This window comes from Hypanus sabinus, chromosome 21, assembly GCF_030144855.1.
Source record: "Hypanus sabinus isolate sHypSab1 chromosome 21, sHypSab1.hap1, whole genome shotgun sequence".
Taxonomy (NCBI): Eukaryota; Metazoa; Chordata; class Chondrichthyes; order Myliobatiformes; family Dasyatidae; genus Hypanus; species Hypanus sabinus.
Window position 1 is genome coordinate 27,795,438 of NC_082726.1, and position 20,564 is coordinate 27,816,001.

The following is a 20,564-nucleotide window of genomic DNA, read 5'->3' on the forward strand; positions in this document are numbered from 1 at the left end:
TGCATTTCTCAATATTTCTGCACCTGTAGTCTCTTGTGTCTACAACATTTTCATTAGCTATCTAATAGTGAGACCAGATTTTGCAGTTCCCGTTTCATCTTTTGATGCCTTAATGGATGGCCCTGAAGGTGAGAGGTAATGCAATTCTCATAATGTTTATACGTGACTCTTCAGCATGCTACAAACCATTCTGCTAAGGCTTTTTTTTGGCTTTTGCAAGTCTATTGGCCCAATTATATGCTTGGGGAGAAGATTCTGTGTCATTACCTTGTTACACATAATGCAGAGAAAATAGCCCGCGGCTTGCCAAAAAGTCCTTGCTTGTGCTGTTTTGTAAGATTATCTGTAGAGCAATTACTTCTTCCATCTTGCAGAGACTGAAGAAGCAAAACTTACATTACAGTGGTGTAGTAATATATACGAACAGTGTCTTTATGTGAAAGAAAGTTGAAAAGAGATTCGAAGCTCATGGTTTTTATTTGATTTAATCTATCTGCATGCTACAATCTGGAAAAAAGCCTTCATCGAGTCACTCATTGGCAGGTACTGTACAATAAATAGAGATGGGTCTTCAGAGGACATTGACTCAACATGGAGCATGTTAAGCATCTTCCCAACTAACAGCTGAAACACAGCTGGATATATTAAAGAAAGCCCTTTGGTAGCCATAAAAAAGCTTCCAGAAAATGATTAGAGGAGGTTACTCTGTTCTGTCTGTCAAATAAACATAGAAGTAATGACTAGAGCAGCTGTACTCCCATTACATTAGAAATATATGAACTAAATGCCTGTCTTAATGCCTTACTACATAAAGGATGCGCCTTGCAGAATTTATTGAAGACAAAATATTCAGCAGGGGTCTCAGATAAAGATCTGTGGCTGACTACAATGTTCTCTAAGCATGATTGCAAGCAGGTACATAAGTGGAACCTGAGCAGTCCCTCCAAGCATAATGAAATCAGAGCTGTTCTTCTCAGAGAGGCACACATTCTTGCACCTTGTTCATTGATTGCTCAAGTTTGATAGTCTAACGGTGTCTTGCTTGTAAAATAGGGTCTGTGACAGGAAGGCGTGGGCTGAGTATTTGTAAGGAAGAATTATATAAGAATTAAATGTAGAGGTTAAAGTACATTTAACAGATATGGAATAATGTGTACATAAATACATAAATACAATAAGATACAATGAAAAGAAAATTTTTAAAAAGTGGTTTAAAGTGTTTCCAATGCAGTGCAGTGATAGATAGTGGGGTATGTGAGGTCCTACCACAATGGCTGCCCAGATTAACTACCTGGGGATGAAACTTTTAAGATGCCATGAAGTTTTAATAGCCTCATAGCACTTCCCAGAAGCAAGATTTTGGAAGAGACAGTTCACTGAATGGGTACTAACCACAATGACTATTCCTGCCCACATCTTTGACCTGGACATATACTAGTCCTGCAGTGATAGTAGACTCCAGCAAATTACCTGTTCTGAAAGCCTGACAGTGCTGTAGTTTTCGTATATTGTGAGAAGATGCTTCACCAAACTAGATAGTAATGTCTGATGTGAGGACGCTCTCTATGATGGCAGTATAGACTTGTGCCAGTACGTTCTGGGAAAGATGGAATTTTACCAACTGTGGCAAGAAAACCTTTAGAATGAACTTTTACTTGGACTTTACTATATTCAGTTTATTAAGAACTTAATTAGGGTTATTCTAGCTAATATAGTTTCTTCCAACTAATTTTTAACCTCAGCATTACTTACCTGGACTGAACCCATATCTCCTTGATTCCATCAATATCCAAAAAGAGATGTCAAAGTTCATAGTAAGCTTATTATCAAAGTATGTATATGTTACATAGAAACATAGAAAACCTACAGCACAATACAGGCCCTTCGGCCCACAAAGTTGTACTGAACATGTCCCTACATTAGAAATTACTAGGCTTACTTATAGCCCTCTATTTTATTAAGCTCCATGTACCGATCTAAAAGTCTTTTAAAAGACCCTATTGTATTCGCCTCCACCACCATAGCTGGCAACCCATTCCACACACTCACCACTCTCTGAGTAAAACACTTACCCCTGACATCTCCTCTGTACCTACTTCCAAGCACCTTAAACCTGTGTCCTCTTGTGGCAACCATTTCAGCCCTTGGAAAAAGCCTCTGACTACCCACACGATCAATGCCTCTCATCATCTTGTACACCTCTGTCAGGTCATCTCTCATCCTCCGTCGCTCCAAGGAGAAAAGGCCGAATTCACTCAACCTACTCTCATAAGGTAATGTCCCAATGGTAAAACCCCAAAGTATACTGTGAACCAGGCAATATTTGTGAAAACTGATCCTGTTGGCTGGTCGGAGGCTCGAAGTTTTCGGACGGACTCGGAGTTGGCTGTGGTCGGAGCTCCCAAAGTGCTGTATCGGCAAGCTGCGGCGCTGGAGGTTCATGGCAGGAAGAGTTTTTCTTCCTTCTACCGTCTGCGTGAGACGATGGGCAGTCAGGACTTTTGAGACTTCCTTTTAAACCGTGCCATGGACTGCTCTTTATCAATTATGGTATTGTCTGCACTGTTGAAACTATATGTTAACTATAACTGTATGCAATCTATGTGGTTTTGTGTAGGTCTTGTAGCTTTAGTTTTGTCTGATGGGTTTGTAGTTCCTTTCCGGGGAACGTGCTAAGACGGTAGCGCAATATCGATATGCAGCAGCCTCTCCGGACTCTGGATTGGGGATTACCAAACATTATGTGGTTTTTCTTGTGTGATCTGTTTTGTGCTTTTTCATGATATCATTCCGGTGAACGTTGTCTCATTTTTAACTGCATTGTATTTGTGGTTTATAAATGACAATAAACTGAATCTGAATCTAAACCTGTTGCCACTTGGTGAATTGTCCTTTTCCCACTATACTATTGTTCCTCCACCCACCCCCCATACCATCAGATGGTACGACAACTATGAAACTTCATCCAAAAGATAATTAGGCTCAACTGCTTTCGGTTTCAGTTTTGGCTGATTCCACTCTTTCATATAATCAACATACTTCTCCGAGACGCTCACATTAACTAACGGGCTCATACTGTACAGAAATGGCTGCCATTTTTGCATGATAGAGGCAGCACCTAACAGCATCGAGTTTGATTTACTTGCAGGCATTCACAGTACAACAGAGAAATGCAATAGATTCGATAGAAAACTACACACAAAGACTGACCAACAACATGTGCAAAAGAAGATAAAGTGTACAAATATTTAAAAAACATATAATAAATAATAGATAAATAAATAAATTGAGAACATAAGTTGTAAATTCGTGTTCAAATTTACATATGTCATCATCTACTACCTAGAGATTTATTTCCTTGTAGTCATCTACAGGAAAATAAAGGAATACTATAGAATTTATGAAAAATGTACATAAATGCTGACAAACAACTAACACTCAAAAGAAGAGAAATTGTGCAACTTTAAAAATACTGAGAACAATAGTTATAGAGACTTTAAAAGTGAGACTGGACCATCTCCACTAGCTTTTGTAGGTACAGAAGAACAACTGTGCAAATACAAAAAGAAACAAATAATAAACGAACAAACAAATAAATAGATAGACTGATAGATAAACAAACAGACAGATAGGTTTCAGCGAACATGAGGTGTAGAGTTTTTGAGTGTGATTACAGAGATAGTGGAATCAGTTCAGAGTTGAGGTGAGAAAGGTTATCCATGCTGGTTCTGAAGCCTGATGACTGAAGGAAAATAACTATTCCAGAAGCTGGTGGTGTAGGACTAAAAGTTTACAACCTCTCAGATGGGAAAGCCTTTTCCCTTCTCAATTCTGAATGGCTGATCACTTACACAAGTTAAACAGTCACCTTCTTAAAAATGAGATGAGAATATATCACATATCCTGGTTCTAGATAGCCCAGCCATTAGATACGTGAGCTTGGCATCGACTCTGCCAAGCCCCTTTTCATGAATCAATTAGATTACAATGTGAACAAGTATCTACAGCCTTACGGGTTAGCAAATTCCAAAGACATACAGTTGTTTGAATAAAGAACATTTTCCTCATCTCAGCTTTAAGTGGCTTGTGCCTTGTCCTGGGATCACAATCCCTAGATTAAACTCTATATTTAGAGTGTACAATCTTGCAGCTATTGTTCTGTTAATCCTGTTTACAATTTTAAGTTTCAATGAGTTTGCTTCTCCTCTTTCTAAATTTGGGTGAGCATAGGTCCCTTTTGCTCACTTATAAAGACACAGAAGGAGGCCATTTGATCCATTGCATCTGTTCTGGTTCCCAATAGAGCAATCTCATTAGTGCCTTATTTCCCATGAATCTGTAATTCATTCACTCCCACACACCCATCAACCCCTGTTTGATTTTCCCCCACTTCTCTACTCTGAAGGATAATTTTCCACAGCTAATTAGCTATCAGCACATCATTAGGAACCCAATTCAATCCTCATTAGACAACCCCAATCCGAGGATCATTCAGACAAATCTATACTGGACTGTATCCAAGTGCCCCTAGCAAGGAGATGACTTTGATTAAGATTGAATTTTAGGTAAATGATTAAGTTAGGGCAACAGTACAGATTTTCTCTTTGTTTTATTTTCTTTTTTCTCAATGACTTGGAAGGAAACCTTTTGGCCCATCGAATGTACAGTATAACAGTTCCTATCGATCCCAGTTCTCCATTGACTTTATAAGGACCTTCACTTGTGTTCTGATACACAGATTTGGGCCAAAACATCAACAGGTCCTTTCCTCTCTTAAATGCTACTCAGATTGTTTGTTGCTTCACTAGCACCTTTACCCTCTCAGAGCCACCCCCCATCCTACCCACTTCTTCAGCTACTGACCAACACTATGGGGTCGTTCACAGCAACAGATCAGCCTATCAAGCAAAATATCTTTGGGATGTTGGAGAGAGTCAGACAGAGAACGTGCAAACTCCATGAAGATTGTGTCAGAGGTGAGGATTAAAGAGGGTTCCTGGAGATGTGATGCAGCCACCTATCAAGTTTATGGAGTTATACAGCCATACATTAAACCATTCAGGCTATCATAACCATGATGCCCAGTGGGAACCCTTCTCTATTAATCCTATCTTCCTGCACTTAGCTTAGAGCCTTCTATACCTAGGCATTTCATACCTAGTGAATCTATTTCTGCCACTCTCTCTCTCTCTCTCTCTCTCTCTCTCTCTCTCTCTCTATCTATCTTGTAATGCATTCAGGGCACTCACCAGTCTCTAGGTGAGGGATGACCCCTTCAAATTCCTAAATCTCTTATCCTTTACCTTAAATCTATACCCTTCAGTTTTACTCACCTTTGATGAGGGGAAACAGTTCCTGCAGTCTGCCCTATCTATGCCCCTCATCATATTTCCTCATTCACATTTCCTTTTAACTTCTTCCGTTCTGGGGAAAACAGATCTAGTCTCATCAGTCTTTCCTCATAACTGAGAAGCTCCATTCCAGGCAAAGCCCTGGTAAGCCTCTTCTGCATCCTCTCAAGTATTTCCTATAATGTGGTGACCAGTACTGCATGAGATTTGACCAATATTTTACCAAAGGTTGCAGCAAAGCTTCCCTGATCTTGTATGCAACTCCACTACTAATAAAGGGCAACATCCTATATGTTTTCTTTACTATGTTATTTCCTTCTACTGACATCTTCAAGGATCTTTGGACTTTCACAGTAGTGTCCCTCAGTTCCCTCAGGACCTTACCATAGTGTTTGCCTGAGCCACACTGGTACATCCAAAATACATCACCTCAAATTTATCAGGATTAAATTCCATCTGTTTTTTTCTCAGCCTATTTAATCAATATGTCAACATCATCCTCCCTATTGCCAATTTTAGATTCAGTGTGACAACTTTCCAGAATGTCTTGGGTTCTAACCTTTTTGGATCTTTTGGATCTTGGTGGGACCTTGTACATGGCCTTAATAGTCCCTGTAAACCACATCTACTATACTGCCTTCAAAGATACCCTTGGTCACCTTCCCAAGGAATTCTATTACATTGGTGTGACACGATCTTCCCTGATATCTCTGAGTAGTTACTCCCTTTCCAAGAGATTATTAATCTTGTAGCTCTGATCTTTTTTCCCCAATAACCTTTCTACTGCTGATATTAGCTCACAGCAACACACAAGGTACTAGGAGAACTCAGCAGATTAGGCACAACCTATGGAAAGAAATAGACAGCTGATGTTTTGTGTTGAGACTCTTCATCTGGGCTGGCAAAAAGGAGTGCAGATAGCCAGTATAAAAAGGTGGGGGGAAGGAGTGGAACAAGAGCTGGCAGATGATTGGAGGATCTAGATGAAGGGCATTGATAGTCTGATGGAGAGAGGAAAGAGTGGGAACAATATCAAAAGTTAAGGAGTGATAGGTGGAAGTGACAAAAGGCTAAATATGGTGGAATCTGATAGGAGGGGACAGTGGAGCAGAAAAGACCGAGAGGAAGGTGGGGAGAAGAATCTGTGGGAGGAATGTGTAGGTGATGGATGGATAGAGAGGGAAAAGGTAGGAAGGGATAGAAAGGGTGATGAGGACCAGTTGGATCAGGAGGAGAGAGTAAAGGAGGATAGGGGGAAAGGGATGGAGGGAAATGGTTACAAGAAGTTGCAGAACTCAAATGCCACTAGATTGGAGCCAAGCCAAGTAAATTATGAGGTACTGTTTGCACATTGCCTTGACCTGGCAGTGGAGGAGGTTGTGGACAGACTGGTTGGTGACTAGGAAGTGGAAGTAAAATGGCTGGCTTCCCATCTGGCATCATCCCTCCATAGATGCTGCCTGACCTGTTGAGTTCCTCCAGCACTTTGCATGTAGCTCCAGATTCCAACATACAGCAGTCTCTTGTGCCTCCCTTCGCGCTCACAGGTTTTTTGAGCTTTCTTCCTCCTTCTTTCTTAAAAAAAGGATCACACGGTCAACAGAGAGCAAGAATGTTGCTGCCTTTGAATTTTGATGCACAAGCATCTTCACCCTGACACAAGGAAAAACAAACTGACTAAACCCTGACTATATTATATACTCCAGTTGTATAGAACCAAGAATGGAATTAGGATTTCATTCATTAAATTGGGTTTCGTGTGGCATTATATTGCAGAACATCAAAGTTCAAAGTACATTTATTATCAAAGTATGTATACATTATACAATCTTGAAACTCGTCTCCTAACAGGCAGCCATGAAACAAAAAGCCATTAAAAAAGACCATCAAACATCCAGTCTGCAGAGAGAGAGAAAAAAACAATAAACCCAAGCAAGTAGCATTCTGAACTGAAGTCCATAAAGACAGTCTGTCCTTAGACCCTTATTTCAGTGCAGAGTGGAGTAACAAGCTGAACCGGCCCATCTCTCATCTCCAGTCCTACACCCTGACCTTTACAATCTTGCCTGGTGAATAAATCATAGTCCAAACATTGGGTGCAGTTGCTTCGATACACTATGGTATCTGGACCCTGCTGTCTTGATTCCATCTGTACCTGATCTCTCTATTTCAGCCCAACACTTAAATTGAATGAACCTCGGGTCTTCCTTGCCGTCGACGATGGGCCCACTGCCTCACCTTGCCTGGGTTCTGCTGCATCAAATTGCTTCCAAGTTCAAAAGGAACTTACAGGTTATTGTATGCAATGATTGTTTACCAGAAAAAGAGGGATTTAAAAAAGTATTTAGTGGTTTTCCTTGTTTCATTATCCACTAACCAGAAGTCGCTGAGATTCACCTGAGCCACCTTAAATCACAATCATGAAAGACCCTCATCATCTGAGACATCTGGGACTTCTCATTACTACAGTCAGGGAGGAGGTAATCCACCTACTGTTTTTTATTGGCTTCCTCCATCATGTCCTGTTTAAGTTTAGAGTAAATAATTAGTCTGATACATCCTTTAAATTTGAAGAAATCTGGTGACCTTTTACTCAATATTTTCATATGATTTGATTTATCGATTTTGTACTGACTCTCTTCCAGTTATTTTTTTTGAAATTTTGGATTTGATCAGAAAGTCTTTCTTTTCCTGGTTTTACTCTCAGGATGGCCTGCCCAGTCCTTTTTTTCCCGTTCTGTTTTTGTCTGTAGAGAATAGTGGGGGTTTTTCATTTAAAAATTTCAAAAAGCCTTTTTTTCTTTGGATTTATTGATAAGAGGAGAATTAATTATCTTTTTTCTTATTATACATTCTATATCAGATTAATACTATGTATGATTTTGATCATGTTTATTTTACCTTCTGTATGTATTGTCATTGATACATATATTTGAGATAGTTCTCCTCTTGCTTATATATATGCTCTTTTTAAATCAACAAAAAGATTGATAAAGAAAAAGAAAAAGAAAGGGAAGAGGTTCACAAGCTTGAAGACCCACACTCAATGTTATAGGGATAGTTTCTTCTCCTCAATCATCAGATTTCCGAATGATCCATGAACCCAGTAAACACTACTTCACTATTCCTCTTTTATACATTAACGTTATTTCTTGTTGTAAATTATAATAATTTTTTCATATTTTGAACTGTTCTGCTGCCACAAAACAACAAATTTCACAGTATATGCCAGTGATAACAAAACTGATTCTGATTTTCATTCAACATGTTTATCAGATCTATTATTCTACAGGGAAAAGGCTGAAATAACTGTCTAGTCATTGCTGTCCTTATGAAAATGATGGAGATATTCTGCCTTGAATCATGAGAGTTTATGTGAAGAAGGTAATTTCACAATAGTGTTAAATATGGGTTCCAGGATTATTACCATGATAATGGATAAGGTGTGTTCAGGGATACTTCTTTTTGTCAATGACAACAACATTACTATTGGAGGAGCTACTGCTCCTTATCCTCATTTTCACCTGACAGCATCACTTTTGAAAAAGGTCTGGGAAATGAAAAGCTAGAAGATCTCAGCAGGCCAGGTAACATCTGTAGAGGTAAAATTATGGTCAATGTTTTGGGCTGAGTCCCTGCAATAGGATTTCGGTCCAATCAGATGTCAGAATTTTATGTGGTAAAAATTATTGCTCACTTCAAATCTACAATCAGAAAGTAGAATACTTAGGCAGAGCTTGTTCACACAAAAATTTCAACCTAAAATATCAACCATCTCTTTGCTCAACAAATGCTGATTTACCTGTTCAATTCGCTTTTCTTTTTTTCCAGCATCTGCAGTCTCTTGTGTTGGCTGGTCTTCTGCAGCAGGGAGGGGCTGGAACTCTGAGGGCGACAATAGCTTCAAGTCCCCCTCCCCAACCATAAACTGCTAGAGGTACTTGCTCATTCCATGAAGGACTTCAAACAAGTAACCTGGTAATGGAGAGGTTGAGAGGTGGAGGTGGGATAGAACTGAGTGCCATCAATGTCCATGTGGAAACTGAGACTATGTTTGCAGACAGTGTTGCCGAGTGCAACTCAGATATGCAACTAAAATAAGCTGAGAGTAGTTAATAAAAAGAAACGTGCTAACAGTGTGGGCTGAGAAATGAAGCCATTGTTGACAATTCTTTGGAGCTTGGCTGCATTACTTCCCATTCAGGCCATACATGTCAATGGATAATGGGAGTACCTAAAGTGGAGCTAGTTAATGTTTTGAAAAATCATGAGATTTACAATGAATCTGGAAACAAGCAGGTGAGTCCAGGAGCTGAATCAGCCATGATCATGTCGTTATATTTATGATATATATTTTCTTATGTACATTCCTGTGTGAGCAAACTCTACTGAATAATTTGACTCTGTAATCACAGAGAACGGATAATTATTTTAACATAGGGGAGTGATGATGGACCAAGGTACAGGGGAATGCTGGCAAGGTGCAAGCAGAATAAAAATGACCTTTAATCCAAAAGAGCTGAAAAGAATGCTCGAAAGGTCAGAGCACAAGAGTTGTCATGGCACCATCCTTTTGAAGGACAAATCCTTTGAGCGGCATGACAATGCTTTGAAAGAATGATCTAAGCCAGCTAGAACTGATTGAGATGCCTGCACTAGAATGCTAAAAGGGACCACTAAAACATATCTCTGCCAGGACACTAGGTGCCAATTGGCCTGTATTTGTATTACCACCGCATTGACTTTCTCTAGTTTTGACCTGCCTTTCCTACATTGCCTCCACAATTAACACTTGACATAAATGTTGCTTTGGAGACACAAGAGACTGCAGATGCTGCAACTTTGAATCTGAAGCTACAAACAATCTGCTGAAAGAACTCAGTGGGTCAGACAACATCTATAGAGGGAAATTGATAGGTTTGAGTAACGTAGCTTCATATTTTTAAATGGTGAAGAGAAGGGAAGAAGTAGGGATTCTTTGACTGCAAGAAGTGTGTAGGTTGCAGAAAGTTTATGGTAGAGAAGCTTTAAAGATAAAGATGAATCTTTAGCTTTATTTGTCAGATGTACATCAAAACATGCAGCGAAATGCATTCCATGGCCAACACAGTCTGAGGATACATTGGGAGCAGCTTGCAAGAATTGCCATGCTTCTAGCACAAACATAGCATGCTCACAACTTTAGATACCATTGCTCTGGAGCAGGGGTTCCCAATCATTTTGTTATGCCATGGATGGCTACCATTAACCAAGGAGTACACAGACCCCAGGTTAGGAACCCCTGCTCTAAAGGAATTTTGCTTCTAAAGGAATATTGGGGATTCTTAGTGAATGATATAGATACTCGTCGTCATTAGGTCGCACCTGGAATTTCCAGTTGGCAGACGATTTCCCTCCACGCCGCACTGATATATTGGGGAAATCATGTACGTGGCAAGTTGCAGCAGTGGTTTGCCTTTGCCTTCTGCTGAGTAAGTTTAAAGAGATCCCCACCTCTTGCAGTGGATGACCAGGACGTCTAAGTGCCTTGTTGTGCTCTTAGTGCTCAACAACGCCTGCCGGCCTGCCTTCTTGACTGTTGGACCATTAATCAGTCGCTTCTGCTCAATCTGCCATAGCCAAATTTCACACGCTGGGATAGCAAGATCCCCTACCTCACCGAGGGTAGAAGACCCGTCAGCTATCCTCACCTGGTTTGGCCCATCTGCCAAGACCCCTCTTTAGACAACCCATACACCCCTATAGATACTAAAGGGGAAAAATAATTCAAAGATTAACTGTACAGACCAAGCCAGTTTAACCTAGAACACAGATGATGATAAAATGATCCACTGGTGTTCAGATAGCATGAAGGGTGATAAATGGACCCTTCTGATTTAGAAAATTTAGAAAGTTAAGAGGCAAACCTTAAAATTAATCAATTCCACAGTGGTCAGTGCAATCCCAATGTAGGGTTTTGACCTGAAAAGTAGACAGTTCCTTTCCACCCTATAGATGCTGCTCAACCCATTAAGTTCCTCCAGAAGATAGATTCCAGCATCTACAGAGCTTTGTGTCTCCGTAACAATCGTTTTTCATTTATACCTCCTCTCAGCTTTTGTTACCTCATACATTTTGCTTCCTAAATAACTTAATTTTATTTAATCCATTTTACCTCTCCTCCCTTCAATGATTGTTTTCTCTCGGTTCCGTCCCTCTCTGCCACAATCTCTGCATTTTAGAACTTGCTTTCCTTGCTAATTGCTGCCAGGTTAATGAGATGCTGTTGACCTGATGTGCTAATGGTTTCTCTGTCCGCAGGTGCTGCCTGATCTGGTGAGAATCCCCAATACTTTCTGCTGACTTCAAGCGTCTGCCAATATTTCTGTGGCGTTCAGAGGCAGTTCTTCAACAAGGCTTCAAGGATGTCATTAATTTCCTCACCAAAATGCTATTGAAGCCACAGAATCAATTGAAAATTCCAAAACTGTGATTGATTTTTGTTATGTAAGGGCATTAAGAGATATAGAACCAGAGCATGTAAATTTAGTTAGACACAGATCAACCCTGAGCTAAATTGAATCAAGAGACAGCCTTGTGAGGTCTGAGTGTTCTGCTCTGATTAATAATTCCAAGACTACGCTGATCAAAATGTTTTCTTTTTCTCCCTGCTGACAAGATTAAGGGATAATCATTTAAAACTTAAGTGTAAAGGAACCTCCTCTTACAGTGGGTGGTGAACTACTGGAATTCTCTACACTACAGAGTATTGGAGGCTGGGGGGAACTGACCCAGAAGAGGAGGTGAGGTCTGGGGCTGTTCAGCCAAGAGCATATTGAATGATGGGGCAACTTTGAGGGGCTGAATGTCTGATTCCTGCTCCGCCTCTCCTATGTTCTCATGTTTTGTTGTTGACTAGTTTCACAACTACACCCATTTCATTTCATGTACTCCTGATTCCACTCAGCACTGAAACACAAATATCTTCTTCCTCAGAACAAGATTGCTGGAGGAAGACAGTGGGTCAGGCATGAGGGAAGTGGAGTGTCAATGTTTTGGGCTGAGAGCTTCATCTGCACCGAAAGGCAGAGGGGACAGAGCCAGTATAAAGCAGTGATGGGGAGAGGTAGAGCAAGAACTGGCAAGGTGATAGGTGGAGCCAGGTGAGGAGGAACGAATAGAAATAATGACAGAGTCTAGGAAGTGATATGTCAAGGTGACAAAGGACTGCAGATGAAAGACTCCGATAGGGGAGGAAGGTGAAGAATGGAACCAAATAAGGGAGGTCTGATGGGCAGATAGGAACACTGGGGAAGGAATATATGAGTGATGGAAAATAGTGGAAATAGTTGGTAGAAGTGGTAATGAAAATAGGGAGTGATGGTGTCTGAGGAGGGGTGGGTGGGTGTAGGAGGAACTAATAATATCAGGAGGACAGAATGGACTCCCCATCTTTGTCCCTATCTTCCAACCTACCTGTCTCCACCAATACCATCACTTCCAACAACATTCCAACACACTGAACACATCTGTTCCCCTCAGGATGCTCTCCGGTTAATTCATCTATTGCCCGGATCATGTCTTGTTTCCTCACAAGATCTCAAACAACTACAGGTAATGAAACTGTATTTTTCTCCAGTCCTGTCTCGACCTGAGATATCGACTGTACTTTTATCCATAGATGCTGCCTGGCCTGTTGAGTTCCTCCAGAATTTTGTGTGTGTTGCTTGGATTTCCAGCATCCGCAGATTTTCTCTTGTTTGTGTAATGAAACTACTGTTCTTTTCATGCTTGTCCACTGTTCATATCTTCAACATACAGTGTTCTCTCCAGGTGAAGCAGGCTGATACCATAAGATATCAGGATGACCTTCAGACCACATTCATCTAGACCAGGGGTCGGCAACCTGCGGCTCCCGAGCCATTTGTGGCTCTTTCACCTCTGTGCTGCGGCTCCCTGTGGCTTTGGGAAATAATTGGTCAGTATTTAATTAAAATGTATTTTATGTTAGTTTGTTAGCTTTTGAAATGTAATTCTAAATTTGAAGATTATGGTGATCTTGTACGATCTAAGTGTGGCGACACATTTCCTCACAATTAGCCAGCATTCCGGCTAAGGGAGATAGCCTACGCGGGTTTGTGAGTACGCGTCTTTTGCAGCATCTGCGTCCATGGGGGCTGGGTTGAGGGAGGCTTAAAAGCAAGGCTGTTTAGTTCGAATAAAGTTACCTTTGACTGCAGTCTTTATTTTAGCGCTGCGTGTAGCGCTACACCGCTACAACGTGTTTTTTATCGCTATTAATATACATCACCACTGCCAATGCCTGACACCCGCCAGTGCGCGCTTTCTTTTAATTCTTCGATCCAAGGTAGGCTACCTATGTAGTAACCTTCAACCCAACGTCTTTTTTTCGGAGTTCAAAATGTTTTTGTTGCATGCAGAAATGTAATTTCGTTTTCTCTGCAGGAGTTCATCAATTTCAAAAATGCAACACATTATAGTTTGTTTATACATAGCATAAAGGCAAAAAAAACCCGTTGTATGCAGTGTTATTTCATTTTGTGGCTCCCAGTGTTTTCTTTTCTGTGGGAAATGGGTCCATATTGGCTCTTTTAGTGGTAAACGTTGCCGACCCCTGATCTAGACAGAGTGGTGGATACAGTCCAGTACATCACAGACAAAGCCCTCCCCAAGCAGCACTGCCACAAGAAAGCAACGTTCATTATCAAGGACCCCTCCATCCTGACCATGTTTTCTTCACACTACTAACTGCAGGCAAGAGGTATAGGAGCTTTAAGTCCCACATCACTAGATTCAGGAAGTTATTACCCTACAATCATCAGGCCCCTGAACCAGCTTGGATAACTTCACTCACCACAACCTACACACTCACTTTCAAGGACCCTACAACTCATGTTCTCAGTATTAGATATATTTATTTTATTTGCACAGCTTGTCTTCTTTTGCTCATTGGTTATTTGTCAGTCTTTATTTACATACAGTTTTTCATATATTCTATTGTATTTCATTATTTTCCTGTAAATGCCTGTAAGAAAATGAATATCAAGGTAGCATCTGCGTACTTTGATAATAAATTTACTTCAACAATCGTACTGCATCACTATGTCTACTTACTTCCACCTCATTCATGTCTCCTTTCCCTGTTTCTGATTTAGCTCAGCTGTCAACAGGAGACTCATCCATGCCTTTATCACCTCTAAACTTCACTGCTGACCGGCCTCCCTTGCCTACTCTTCGTCCTTTCTTCCCAAGCTTTCTGTTTTGTGTAGTGCATTCATTGCACACAATAGTGACTACTTCACACTAGAGGTGTTGAAGATTTGGTGACTACTTTGCATAACAATTCAGGTCATTCCACAGACAAATGCAGTGTGAATCCTTTTGCATTTAGCCTCTTCTTCAATCCCATTCTGATTCATAGAGCTATAGAGATGTACAGCAATAAAACACATCTAAATCGATCTTATTGCTTCAATGATCACGAATGCCTACTAGACTCCAAACAGTAAAAACTGAGTTCTCAGCTCACAATACCCTGTTTTAGACCATTCTTTTTTACAAATAAAAACACAAAATGCTGGCAGAACTCAGCAGGCCAGACAGCATCTATGGGAGGAGGTAGAGACAACCCTCCTGATGAAGGGTTTCGGCCCGAAACGTCGTCACTACCTCCTCCCATAGATGCCATCTGGCCTGCTGAGTTCTGCCAGCATTTTGTGTTTTTATTTATTTCCAGCATCTGCAGATTCACTCGTGTCGCCTTTCTTTTGTACTGCCTGGATATACAAACGTACTTGGGTATAGAATCATCTGTATGGATGGCATGCACACAGAGGTTTTCCATGATACCTCCTGTATCTAATAAGTGGTCATTGAGTGTATGTTAGTAGTCTTCCTCTTCTGTCGCTCATCCACTTCAAGCTTTGATGTGCTGTGCATTCAGAGATGCTCTTCTGCGCACCATTGTTGTAATGTTTGGTTATTGCAGTTACTGTTGCCTTCCTGTCAGCCCTTCTCCTATGACCTCTCCAACTAACAAGGCATTGCCCACAGAACTGATGTGTTTTTTTTTTGTTTTCCACATCTTTCTCTGCAAACTCTATAGACTGTTGTGTGCAAAAATCCCAGGAGATCGGCAGCTTCTGGGACCCTCAAAGAACACCACCCAGTACCAATAATCATTCCACGGTCAAAGTTACTTAGACCATATTTCTTCCCCATTCTGATGTTTGGTCTGAACCTCTTGACCATGTCTGCATGCTTTTATGTATTAAGTTGCTGCCACATCATTGGACGATTAGATAGTTGCATTAACAAACAATTGTACGGTTATACAGTACTATGCAAAAGTACTATGCACATATAGATAGCTGGGGTGCCTCAGACTTTTGCATAGTACTGTTATCAAAGTGGAGCAGAGAGCGAGTTTGTAAATCTGTTTGTAAAGCAATATATGTTCGGAATGACAAGAAAGGACAGCTGTAGGAGGGATGTGAGACAGGTTGCAGAGAAGGAGTGCCAGGGGTGTGGGATGGTGCGGATGCAGTCATATCCAGCCCTGAGACACCAGGCAAGGTCATTTGATTCTAAGCGAATAGATTATTGATCTTTACAGAATATCACTCTGATGCTTCCCACTCCCTCCACTTTCCCTTCCCCTTTTCCCAACCATGATTCCCTTCTCCCTGCTCCCTTCCCACTCTCAGTTCACAATAGAGACCCATATCGGAATCAGGTTTATCATCACTCACATATGTCATGAAACTTGTTTTCCTTTTGCAGCAGCAGTAGAGTGCAATACATAAAATTACTACAGTGCTATGCAAAAGTCTTAGGAGCCCTAGTTAAATATATGTGCATAAGACTTTTATGTGCTTTTATGTGCTTTTGTACAGCACAGTACCTAACAAGTGGTTACTGAGAGTATGTTAGTACATGTGACAATAATAAACCATTTACTAATTAGATTTTATTCTAGATTGGGTAGATTTGAAATATAGCATGTAGTTTGAGGGGAAATGGCCACTGCACCTACATTATTTTGCCACCTGCAGCTGATAGCTGCGCACGTGCACTAGATCGTCGCCCCTTCAGAAAGACTGAGCATTGAAGCCTTATCTAATGTCTGACAGACAATTCTTAGGCCATGCTTAATCAGTGTGAGCTTTGGCAAATCTGTCACTCTGTATCTGGTGGGTAATTAAAGAAAGTCTATTAGCACCAGCATAGCATCAATAAGGAGAGCCTTACTTAATGCTATCACATTAAGCCGCTGTTCCTCAAGGAAGTTTATTTTTACACTCTGTTTCACTTGTCAAAGTCCAAAGTATGCAGTTTTAACAGTGTCTATATATCCACTGCCAACTATAAATATCAAGTTGTTCTAATCATCAGCTTCCTTCAACAAATCCATCAAAGCTCCGTGCAACGTGGATCTGTTGCACAGATAGAGACAATATTATATTTGACTGTCTCAGAATTTGCAATTATTCATGGCCTTTCACAACAGCCCTGATATGTGCCACTCGTGTGAACTGGATAACTGATCCTCATTGAAAAGTGAAGTTGTGATAAGTTTATTTTCTGTACTGAAATGCATTGCAGATATTTAAAACCAATGGAATATGCTTTTAGCAGTTGACCTGGATTTAACTAGAGACCTGGTCATCTTTCACCACTATACTCATGGGATAGCCCAGAGCTAAGACATTGAGGTTATTTGATGATGGTAAGGCCACAGATGGTGGTGGAGTCAAGGTCAAGCATAAGGAGTAGCAGGGGAAGCAGAGACAGACATCAGATTGAGCACTGCCGTCAAAGGGTTGTGCCCTGTGCTTATTGTCTCTGATCACCAGAGATATTTAAAAAAACAATTCAAACAAATTAAAGGCAAAAAAGATGGAAAGAAAAAATGTATCACTTTGATGAAGTTTGGTTGATATCTTAAATATAACAATAAAATGATTGTTTACTGTTGATCAATAAAACTATGTTGCATTTCTGTTGCTCTTTTACTAATTGGCAGTTAAGAATTCAGCATAATGAATAATATTGTAATGAGGAGAAGGAGCTTTATTCACGGATGCAATCTGTGAATAATTCTGCTGGGTTTTAAGTCGGAGTGAAATGATTAAAGAGTGTTTTCAGAGGGTGGCTTTGATTGAGTTGCAATTTTAAACACTTCTCCAAGGATCATCAAATTGTCGTGGTGGGGAGGCATGTGAGTTCCTGAGATCGTGAGAGCTAAGCTGGCTGGAGCTTAGCTCCTGGTAGTGTGGTGGTAAGGTCAAGGGGAAGGTTCCAGGCAGAGAGATCCAACCAAAATCTGTGGTAGAGCTGCCAGAAGATGATGCCACATCATAACGGCAGCAGAGGTGGAAGAAGGCTGCAGCACTGAAGGAGCCCCAGTCGTTTTGCTATCATGCCACTGGATCCTGTTTGTCACGGACCACGTGGTGGCTGCCCACACATCAGCCTCCACTCATTAAACAAAGTCACAACCATTCTCAAGCATTCCCAAGCATTCTCCACTTGGGAATATCCTCCTTAGGAGAACATTATACTTGACTTGAGTGTTTGCACTACTAAAGTTAAGCAACATGGTGCATTGCGGATCTGAACTGACAGTTTCCAAAGGCAATAGTAAGCCCAGTGCTACACCTCTCGATGTTGCTTTCCAAGGGATATTATCCCTGAGGTAGAGGTCCTAAGTGTTTTGGGCTTCACGTACAAACAGACACTAGTGAGATGTCAATACCCATGGAATTCCAACCCAGGTGAGCCTGAGCTTTCAGAAACAAATAGCCTGAAACTCACGTAAAGTTGCAGTGGAAGGGAACGCAGACAGGTCGGTACACCTCATTAGAACAATTCTACTTAATAGCGAACCATAAGTAACTGCCCAACCTAGACTTGAGACACAATCACCACAACACAGAAAGCAAAAATAAAAAAACTCCGAGGTGAAGTCATAATTAACAATGGATAATAGTACGGTGGCCCAGCAGCGTATTAGCTAGTGTAATGCTATTGCAGTGCCAACGACACAGGTTCAAGTCTGCTGCTGTCTGTAAGAAGTTGTAATTCTCCACTTGTGCTTCCTCTGGGTGCTAAATTTTCCTCCCACATTCCAAAGGTGTACATGGTAATAGGTTAATTGGTCACCTGAGTGTAATTGGGTGGCGCAAGCTCGCAGGACTGGAAAGGCCTCTTACCATGCTGTATTTTTAAAGAAATGCCAAATTCATAGCCTTTATTTCAAGCAATGTTTCAGCAGCAGGAAAAAGACTGAATGGCTTTCGCACTCATTCCCTTTCAAAAGATGTGAGTCACAAGATTAATAATATGATTGCACAGTTGATATCCTCTACCACCCACTCGGGGTCAAATCTCTTGTTTGGATTTTGACGGAACTGAGAGTAATTATGCTCTTGCATTGATAAAGAGCTTTGCTACTTAACTACAGCTGGTATTTACACAGCAAAACATTTGGGGATGGGAAAAGAGATAGCCAATGGGGTTGGATGTAAAGAGTGCCTGAAAGGAAGAAGGGGAGCCGGAAAAGCAGAGGCGCTGAGGGAAGGAAACCCTTAAGGTTTTGGAAATGGAATGTATAGCTACCAACTGCTGAAATCTGAGAATGTGCTGGAATTGGAAATGAAGGGGTGTAGACACCTTGAGAAATAAGAGATCCCAGAGGTGGGGCAAGGACATACAATGGAAAAGAGCTGGGCTGAATGGCCTGTTTCAAGGTGGCATAACTCAATGAGAAAAAAAGCTTGAAAATATGGTGGGGGTCTCCATTGTTCCACTGGGAGTCAACATGGGTCAAGAGGTCAGCCGAAGAAAGTTTAGAGGACATTGAGCATACTGTAGAAGATAAAACAGTACAGGGCAATACAGGCCTTTTGACGCACAATGTTGTGCCAGCCTTTTAACCTACTTTAAGATCAATCTGTCCTCTCCTTCATAAACCTCTATCCACCGTGTGCCTATCGAAGAGTTTTTAAAATGCCCTGAATTGATTTGCCTCTAATAACACCCTGGCAGAGGATTCCATGCACCTGCCACTCTCTCTGTTAAGCACCTACTTCTGACAATCCCCTTATATGTCCCTCCAATCACCTTAAAATTATGTCTCTATTTCCACTCCGGGAAAATATCTCTGGCTCTCCACTCTATCTATGCCTCTTATCATTTCGTACATCTCTATCAAGTCTGCTCTCCACCTCCAATGAGAAAATCCTTGGCTTGCTCAACCTATCTTCATGAGGCATGTGCTCTAATCCAGGCAGCATCCTGGTAAATCTCTACACCTCTCTAAAGCTTCCACATGCTTCCTTTAATGAGGGAAGAGTTTTAGATGAGCTTCACCTCATAAGAGATGCTCATTAAAAATGTTTATCAGAATTGAGCAGCCCATTCCAATTATGGGTTGATCATCACTAACTTTTCTCTACCTGTGTTAAGTAAATGGAGTAGACAAAAGCATTTAGGTCAGGAGCTTGTAAATTGAAGGACCATACGTGGTAAATGAATACAAACTTCAGGCTGAGTGCAAACAAGATGCTGTACTGGTGGAAGCATTGTTTGCCTGATGAGATTCCACCTTGTCCCTACTTTATACATTAAAGAAATTCTAAGTCATTTCCGAAATTTGTCCGAGTCCCTACTATCTAAACCCTGCAGTAAAATTGTGAAAATCGCACAAAGAAGGAAGTGGTCGAGCCAACATTTAAGAGACATTTGCAAAGGTGCTTGGAGCGTTATTGGCTGAACATGGGGAACTGGGAGTAGCAGGGAAGGGATGCTGTGGTCAGCATGAACCAGTTGGGCCAAAAGACCTGTTTCCTTGCTGAATTAATTTATGACTGCATGACTCCGTGGAAAAGTTACATTAGAAATGATTACATAGCCAATTACAAAGGCTAACACATTGAGAAAGGTAACTAATAGTAACAATCTAAAAACTGAAATTTGTTCATAAAATTGCAAACTTACTGAATGCAATTCGATACCTTTCTAAGTGGGGCACCAACTCATTGTTATTAATCTGATGCATAGTTAACACCATGGCATGGTAGCATAGTGGTTAGCATTTTTACAGCACCAGTGATCATGATGAAGGTTCAATTCTTGCAGCTATCTGTAAGGAACATATGTTCTCCCAATCACCATGTGAGTGCCCTCGTTTCCTCCCATTTTCCAAGGACA

The 20,564-nt window shown here is 40.9% G+C and overlaps 1 protein-coding gene across 39 annotated transcripts in view; it reads right to left on the bottom strand.

Annotated features, from left to right (window-relative positions):
* Positions 1-20,564, bottom strand: part of LOC132379214 (CUGBP Elav-like family member 4) — an 816,081-nt gene that overhangs the window by 105,608 nt on the left and 689,909 nt on the right. The gene's annotated exons all lie outside the window — the stretch shown is intronic.